This window comes from Pinus tabuliformis, chromosome J (genome assembly GCF_031772625.1).
Source record: "Pinus tabuliformis cultivar Carrire ecotype Pingquan chromosome J, CPIR1, whole genome shotgun sequence".
Lineage (NCBI taxonomy): Eukaryota > Viridiplantae > Streptophyta > Pinopsida > Pinales > Pinaceae > Pinus > Pinus tabuliformis.
In genome coordinates this window covers 1,088,223,468-1,088,231,631 of record NC_142295.1, presented here as the reverse complement: position 1 = coordinate 1,088,231,631, position 8,164 = coordinate 1,088,223,468, and the positions used below count along the sequence as shown (strand labels likewise).

At 37.9% G+C, this 8,164-nt stretch overlaps 1 long non-coding RNA gene and 1 pseudogene across 2 annotated transcripts in view; both read left to right on the top strand.

The window, feature by feature from the left end:
* LOC149230802 (uncharacterized) overlaps positions 1-4,785 on the top strand; it is a 55,826-nt gene extending 51,041 nt beyond the window's left edge. The window contains exon 3 of one of the 2 annotated variants that reach the window (XR_016248029.1): positions 4,381-4,785. This is a non-coding gene — a long non-coding RNA (uncharacterized LOC149230802). Of the gene's footprint in view, positions 1-1,506; positions 1,616-4,380 lie in introns of those variants that run through there. The other variant, XR_016248027.1, reaches the window with a different exon arrangement.
* On the top strand, positions 1,889-3,033 carry LOC149230803 (putative sugar phosphate/phosphate translocator At5g25400 pseudogene; annotated as a pseudogene).
* Positions 4,786-8,164: the final 3,379 nt, after the last annotated feature.

Here is an 8,164-nt window from a genome sequence, read left to right as displayed (position 1 = left end):
TCCCTTTTGGTATTAGTTATGTTTGTGTTAGTTTGAAAGTTCATATCATTTATAAAATATTTGTGGCCATTCATTCCATTATTAGTCCCTGCCATGGCAATGGCATGGGACTATAGTAATCGATTTCGATGGCTTAACATTAGTTCGCCCAAAATATTTAGTAAGTTTTTAGGCGTCGATGTGCTATGTCGTCCGCAGACCATATTCTAATTTTTTTCGTGGTCTTATTTAGCCTCTTCCCGAGGCGGAGGGGTGATAATCTTATATTATTTTGGTTTTGTGTTTTTCATATTTCGAAATTGTTTCAAACTGTAGACTAATGCTAGCATTAGTCTAGCAATATTAAATGCTAGCCCAGTTTGGAAATGCCAGGGAAGATAAAGTTTCCATAAGCCATTTCTTAGTCGCTGAAGTTGCCACGTGTTCGTGCGGTGTCACTGAAGTTGCCACATGTTAATGTGGTGTTCTCTACGGGAGCTATCTTCGCATTATCCAGGGTACTTGCCTGCAGAGCCTTCCTTCTTAACCAGTAACCTAGGTTCCAGGGCAGAAGAGAGCTGTGAAGCAGAAGCAGCACAATAGGGAGAGCTATGAAGCAACACAATAAACTGTGTCAACAATTGCTACAAACTGCAAACTCCAAACAACTTAGCCTACCTTGCTATCACTTATAATCTGGACCTATGATTTTGGAAAGAAACTCAGGAAACTCACCCACCATTTTCGGGTTGCCAGAGGACGAAAGGGTCTTTTTGATGGGCCAACAGCTCTTTGATATGAATCTTCGGAGATCTTCTTCTTTCCAACTTGCCGACAGCTTGGTCTCCATCTTGTCTTGAGTCTGCTTGGCGTTAACACGTCCCTGGTCTTCTTCATGATTGAACCGGGCTCTGAGTCGGAAGTTGCTTGGACTTAACACATCTCTGGTCTTCTTTATGACTGTACCGCAACCCAAAGTCTTGGGCTCTGATAAAAGTTGCAGCAGAGAACTTGGTGGGCGGTGTGGAATTGGGTTTGCCATGAGGAAGGAAGCCCAGAATCTGTTAGCCGTCCGAGGAAGGAAGCCCAGAATCTGTTACATCGTCGTCCGAAGAAGGAAGCCCAGAATTTGTTAGCCTTATTGAGACCTGTCAACCCTAAATGGAGCGTCTCCACTATCTGTTCATCCATCTATCTGTCTACAATGTGCTGTTTACAATACCTTTACAGGGAGAATAACAAAAGCATGAGTCACTAGAAAGTTGCAATGTATGTTTCTGTTTTAAAGTGTAGCAGAAAACAAAATTGAATAATGGTAATCTAGATAAAAAGGAAGCAATAACAGACAATAATAATAACTATGGCTGCTTATCCATTTCTGTGTATTTGTTGTATTTAAGTAAATACATCTTTGGTACTGTTAATGGGGACTTCAAATTTTTGCAGTTAACAACATAAGCTCCAGATTCAATAATGTCCTATGGTTTCAGGCTACAGCGACAAGTCATTAATTTGCTACAGTGACAGGCTGCTACTTCAAGTTAAGGATACCAGGAAGCTCAAATGATCAACAATTTTGAAAGCTTGAGGCCAAATTCCACCTGTAGTCGTAGCTGGAATGGCGCCAAGAAAGGTAGGCGCATCTTCTTCCTCCTTAAAGTCCCCACAGTGATGCTCTGTAGCTAACCACAATGAATCTTCTGCCGCACTAAAGAAAATTGCTACCTTATTGAGATCTGTCAACCCGGCAGAAAGAAAATTGCTGCCTTATTGAGATCTGTCAACCCTAAATGGAGCATCTCCACTATCAAATCTGCTCTGGTGACTACATGTACGATCAACAATTTTGAAAGATTATACCTCTGGTGGTGAGCCTGGTTAGATTTCCCAATCCATTCGCTGAAAAACTATGTGTTTGTGTTTAGCAATTGAGTTTCTTCAAGGCAATCGTTCTCTGGTTACACCTCTCAGTGAGGCAGGAGGCATGTGTAGGGCATGCAAATGCAAATTTATAAATTACAGCTACCACATAGCATATTAATCATCCTACACAAAATGCTATGTGTGACCTACCATGAAGGCCATGTGTCTCATCGTTCCATTTATCAAAACTCTGCCATCCTTAACCTCAGCCTCAAGCCCTCCTTAACCTCGGTCTTGTTCATTCCTACCTTGGCCTTGTTCTTATACAGATGCTTAAGGCCCTCATGCCTGTTGCAGTGTATTCCATTGGAGTTTTGTTGGGAAAGGAGTGTTTCAGTTCAAAGACTATGGGCAACATGGTTGGAATCTCTTTAGGGGTTGCCATTGCTGCATATGGGGAAGCCCAGTTCAATTCTAGGGGTGTCATGTTGCAATTGGGTGCTGTGGTTTTTGAGGCAACACGGTTAGTCTTGATTCAAATACTTCTGACCGCTAAGGGGATTAGTCTGAATCCAATAACATCACTGTACTATGTTGCCCCTTGCTGTTTTGTATTCCTGTCAATCCCTTGGGCAATAATTGAGTTCCCGGTTCTAGCAGCCTCTTCTTCATTTTATCTGGATGTGAGGCTTTTTAGTGCCAACTGTGCATGTGCATTTCTGCTGAACTTGGTAGTTTTTCTTTTGGTTGGTAAGACATCGGCCCTTACAATGAACGTTGCAGGTGTTGTCAAGGACTGGCTCCTGATTGCCTTATCATGGTCTGTTATAAAGGACAGAGTGACTGGTATTAATCTGTTAGGGTATGGCTTGGCTTTCTTGGGGGTTTGCTTCTACAATCATTTGAAATTGCAGTCACTTAAGGTAAAGGAGGCTCGGAGAAGGTCTTAGATGGAGATGAAGATCCGAGTAGGTTACTTGGACAAAACCCAGATACCGAAGGCAAGAACAAGAATGATGCCAATGTCTAGATTACGCAGGAAGGGCTGTTGATCTTGTTCTCACAGGTATCATGTCATGTACCAATGTGATATAGTTTGATTTGCCTTTTATCTTATGAAAGTGGTTCAGGGCTGCACCACAAAGAGTGAACTTCCTTTAGCTTAGGTGTATCTATTCCACCAAACTTGCCTGAGATTTACCACCCTCATCCTTTGAAATTCATGCAGCACATGTAGTGCAGACCATAACAAAAATGAAACCCTGGTGGATAACAACTTCGGCAGTGGATCAATGTTCTGTTGGTTGTCGAGTTTATTCTTTGTGGCAACCGGACCCTTTATCACAGGATGAATAAAGAAAAAGCTTCATTGTTTGTTGATCATTCTATCCATTGTTTCCTAATCCTATTTTAATTATCTTATTAGTCAAAAGGTAGAGATTTTAAACTTTGTAGCACGGCAATTGCAATCACATTCTTTTGGATTGATGATTTTAGATGCGGGAGCCTCTTAATCTTGTGGAGCATTGTATTCTTTGGATGAAGGTCAGTCAGGAGCTTTGTGTGTAGTTTTAGATATTCTGATAAATGTCTTTGGTTCTCATAAAAAAAATTAAAATAATGGCCTCATAAATTCCTTCAAATTGAACAGTTCAAAAGAATTGTGCAGGCGCATGTTGCTTTGGTATGCTGAAAGTTTGGATCTGAAGGTATCATTTGGTTTTTCATTTCATTTCAAAAACTAAGCATTTATGATATAGAAGGTAAACACAGTTATAGTAAAAACTTCCGAACTACACCAATTGGACTGTAACTTCGATAGCCTTATTTGCACCCAATCCAGAATTAACTACTCACAGGACCTGAATGTGCACTGTTGTTTAAAACTTTTCCAGAGCTCATTCTGGTATTCATCGATAACTTCACTTCAGTGAGTTAGCAAAAGGTGTAGCCTCTGAAGCATTTTTTAATCACTGTCTGCCAGGTTAATGATATTACTTATAATGCCATGAGCTGTCATTTGCAGCATTAACCATTGTTATCATTCTAGACCAAAAGACTGAAATTCATGCTGGTAGTTGGCACTAGTTTGATGTCATTCAATATGTTCTTGTTGGTGTTTGCTTGAGAATGACTCCATCATCATGCAGCGTGCTTGAGCTTCTAGTTTTTAATGACTTGCTTGAGTTAATTTGTTCCTAGCCTATTTTCAGGATCTGTAAGTGTCCTCTATCTATTCTGATTAGCTTGACTAAGCAGTGACAATGGCAAACTAAAGCTATATTTTATAACCTCCCTACAGTGAGTTAGCAAAAGCCGTAGCTTCTGAAGCATTCCTTAATTACTGTCTACCAGATAGATGATGTTACTTTTGATGCCATCAACTGTCATTTGTAACAGTAACCATTGTTATCATTTTAGGCTAAAAGACTGAAAATTTATGCTGGTAGTTGGGAGTAGTTTGATTTCATTCAATATTTCCCTGTTGGTGTTTCATTCTGGTAGTTGGGAGTTAATTTGTTTTCAACCTATTTTCAGGGCCCAGAAGTGTACTCTAGAGTCTATCGATTCTGAGTAGCTTGACTAAGCAGTGAAAAGAGAACAAAAACTGTGTCAATTTTAGGTCAATGGGAGACACTTGAAAGTCTGTTCAATGAAGCACTGGCAATAAAAAAAGGTGTAATTGCTATTATTCTGTCACTTTCCAGTCCTTTGTATCAATGGGCTTGAAATTGACAGTTCTATTCTCAACAATTATGAACTGTGCAAAATTGCAAATGGATAACAGTATTCCTGAATCCAACGTGGAGTGCCTCATTTTGAGAATTTGCTCCTTGATATTGCTCAAATATATATGCAGTATTCAGAGCAGATTTAATCACGCTCCAGTCTTAATGGCAGAAAGCCCTCTGCAAGCCAAGAAATAAAAATAATTAATGTCTGTTCTAACTCTTCCAAAGCAACTTAAGTATAATAAAATTGATCCAGTAGTTCTTAACTTAGAAATCTGTTCTAACTTCTAAGCCTCAAGTTATTTTCAATAGGAACAAGAAATCTCACTGGAAGATGAATTTGAGAGAACCAACAGATATCTGCAGCAACTTCATATTTGTAGTACTCAATTTTAGTAAGGAATTTATCTTGTAGACTTATTTCAACTTATCTATTCATTTCCAGTCTTACTGTATTCAGCTGCAATATTGGATTCATTGCAGTAAGATATTCCTAAGGGCTAATATTCAGTTATCTCTCTCTATGCGATCAGTTCTTGCCCCATAGGCTACAGACACGGGACATTTAGCTACTTCAAAGATAATCTGCTTGCATTTTAAGATCCCTTTCAATCATCATTTTGTAAGAAATATGATGTTCTATTTAATATTGAGCAATCAGTTATATTGAATTTCCTATTTTAATCTACTTCTTGTAATTTGAGATCCATTTAGATTGTAATATGATCATCTTACATTGTTTTTCAAAGTTGAATGGTTTTTACCTATTGTTCTTTTTGCAGTTTACCATATATTCATTTGCAAATCGCTCTGTATTTCTGATTTTGCTTCTGCATCATGGCTCAACAAGCCACGTGTTGCATCTTTCTCTTTGAAAGCACAATGTCGTGTTGTTGAATTAGTTTTCTCAATTTTGAGCTGTGATTCAATACCTTTGTCAACCATCAATGTGAAGTTCCCAAAACACATTCTCTGCCTCCTTAGTCATGGATTTCCTGCCGAGAAGTGTTTCACAGTCACATGGAAATGTAGTTTGAAAAAAGGACAGGTGGATTATGTTGTTTCTTGTTATAGCTTGTCCCTTCTTTTGCTTCATTTTGCTTCTGTTTCTTGTTAACAGATTTGGGCTTCCTTCCTCGGACGACGATGCAAGACTTTGGGATAGCATACATGCTTAAAAACCCTCCCTTGGTGATTTAAAACATACCTGTCATCCTAGGTATCTTCTTCAGGCTTTGAACTTTGAGCATCTAAGCCTATTCCTGCCTCCTTTGGAAGGAGAACATGCTATCCCTCCTTTCCCCTTTGGAAGCAGAATTGTCATTCCTGTTGAATGTAAGTTGGATTTCTGTTGTCACTAAGACCTTACAATTCAGGTTAACAGAGTATCCGTACAAGTGACAGTATCGAAACTTCAATTTGCTTAGGCATTCAATGGGTTTTGGCAATTTCCACTTTCAGTCAAGTTTCAGGCCAAGCTTATACTGATTACCCATTTCAGGATTGAGCTGGAGACACATAGAAAGTCTCAGGGGTCTTAACCAGGTCTCACAACACTGCTCGAAACTTGTTGTGCAGTGGTGGTCCAAACCAAGCCAGCAGCATCATGGCAAAAATATGATTCCCAAAAAACTGTTGATAGGGTAGAATATTGCACCTTCTTCTTGACAAATAGAATATTTAGCAGAGTTGGAGTTATCAATTCGTATAGGTTGCTTGGCAGATCTTTCACATGTATATGATTTCTAGTGATTTTACATGGTAAGTGAAATTAGCTGTTGACTTGTCTCTTCTAGAAGTCAGACATGCACTGAAAAGTACCCATGAAGCACTTTGCAAATGAAATCTTCAAAGGTTGTTTGTGTGCTGGGGGAGAAGATTTTTATAGCCATGGCAATCTCGAAAATACCTATGCACAATCACTATGGCTGAAAACGAACTGCGGGATCAACTTGAATGAACTAGTATCTTCCTCTTCTCATCTGTACTAAAGGCAGGAATGTGGGTTGTTTATCGGCCTTATCTCCCGGCGAGCTTGAAGTTATTGTATCTGGATGCCTATTTACTGGTCTTGGAATTGGTTGTCTATATCATGTACAAGCCTCTCAGCGTGTTTGAAAAATTGACTGTTTTGGTTGTCTATATCTGTACAAGTCTCTCAGCATGTTTGAAACTTTTTGCATTGGCAGGGACTTGCTGCTATGCAGCCCTCCTTGTTAATTCATATGATGAATCCTTCTATACAACAAAAGCGTTAATGTTGTTGAATGTTGACTAGTTTATATTTAATTCAATGATCATTGCTGTTTTCATTACATTCTCCTTGCATGCTTCTAGTATCATGTTGGTTATTTTTGTTTTGTGAATGATATGTCTTCTCATCCTTGTCCAGAAATTTACGTGTATTAAATGAGCATTGATTTGAGCTTGCTAGATAAGCACAAAATCTATAAAATCTATCATAGAAAATGTGTTGGTTAGCTAGGGTTAGCTAGGCATAAAAACAATGTTGAAAGCTATTTATTTCTATGGAATTATATGTATCAATGATAAATCTAATTATCTGAAATGCACTTCATACTAACATTTTATATCATCCTTTGTTTTATTTTTAGGTTTCCCAATCGAGGAAATAGAAGATGGAAATGAAATCAATGATGCGGTTGGATCAATTTGAGATAATGATGATGGTGGTGGTTTCATTAAATATGAGAGTCCAAATACTAGTGTAGATATATAGGTTATTTGCATGATATCATTGACATGTTGTATATTTTACTTCTCTTATGTAAATATGTTCACTTTATGGTTTGGACATCATATTGACTTGTTTCATTGAGTGGCATTAGGAAATGGTTATACAATCATCATTTTGATTTTTTTTTTAAATATGACGATTATAAAAAATTGTTTTATAGGATATTATATATATGTCTATTTGAATTGATTATTTAGTTTTCTATGATGATGTCCATGACATCATGATGTGATTATATTGAAATCATATATACTGACTTGTTTGATTTGATGGAGATGATGATGTTGCTACAAAATTACCTTTCTTATATCTTTTTCCAGAGTAAAATTTTAGGCACTAGGGATGGGGTGGGGAAAAAATCAACCTCCCCCTTATCTTGAAGGCAAGAGGGAGGATGTTGATACCATGCCAATGCCACATTATACACTCATTTAAGAGCACCACATAGATTATTTTCAAAAGCTTAATATTTCACATATAATATTTGAACCTCCGTGGGGGAGGCTAAAAAACTATTTTTCCCACCCATTTGAGCTAAACCAAATTGACAAAATGTTTGGACATTAGGGACTACCTAGGGAAAGAAATAACCCTACCTCTTTGCCCAAAGTTAAGATTAAGGTTGTTGATACCATGTCAAAGCCACATAATATACTCGCTTAAGAGCACATATATTACTCTTTTCAAGAACGTAACATGTCATTTACAATATTTAAAACTAGGTGGAGAGGATAACAATCATTCCACCCAACCGTTTAAGTTAAACCCAATTGACATACTTTTCTTATATCTATTGAGCATTGTTGATTTTAATTAATTGCAATTTTGTATG